The sequence below is a fragment of the Merops nubicus genome, unplaced genomic scaffold (assembly GCF_000691845.1).
Source record: "Merops nubicus isolate BGI_N331 unplaced genomic scaffold, ASM69184v1 scaffold38065, whole genome shotgun sequence".
Classification (NCBI taxonomy): Eukaryota; Metazoa; Chordata; class Aves; order Coraciiformes; family Meropidae; genus Merops; species Merops nubicus.
In genome coordinates this window covers 1355-1936 of record NW_008612292.1, presented here as the reverse complement: position 1 = coordinate 1936, position 582 = coordinate 1355, and the positions used below count along the sequence as shown (strand labels likewise).

The 582-nt window shown below is 60.1% G+C and overlaps 1 protein-coding gene across 1 annotated transcript in view; it reads left to right on the top strand.

Annotated features, from left to right (window-relative positions):
- LOC103774118 (lamin-A-like) overlaps positions 1-582 on the top strand; it is a gene marked incomplete at both ends in the record, with an annotated part of 2587 nt that overhangs the window by 1421 nt on the left and 584 nt on the right.

Below are 582 nucleotides of genomic sequence, written 5' to 3'. Positions count from 1 at the left end.
CAACCTTGACCTGGCAGGAAAAGGGCTGGAGGAGCCAGGAGAGAGGCTGAGCTGGCACCTCACATCGCCTGGAGATGGAGGACAGGGCAGTGGGCAGTTGATGGATGACGCTTCTCCACGGCAGCTGCTCCATCCTCTCCGCTTCCTGAGGGCACTGGAACAAGTCCAGAGGTGACTTTGTCCTTCGCCTCAGCCCATCGCTCCCTCGCAGAGCTGGAATAAGCACCAGGAGGAGCAGCAGGCAGTGTGCCAGGAGCAGAGCTGCAGCCACTTCTGCCCAGATCAAAGAAAACGTCCCTGGCTGCAGCCCAGAAGCCCCCACAGCCCATCCCACCAGCAGGGACCACGCCTGGAGAGGTCCCATCACCGCCGAGCTGGTGAAGAACCTGCTGGGTGCTGCTCCCAGGGGCTCTCTGACAGCAGCAGGATGGGGTGCCCACAGAATTGTGGAATCATTTAGGCTGGAAAAGACCTTTAAGATCACCGAGCCCAACCTTTAACCAGCAGCCCAAGTCCATCATCTGCTTTCCCTGGAGCTCTCTGGGTCTGAGGGCTGTGCCAAGGCGGGTACTGGAGCTCCTG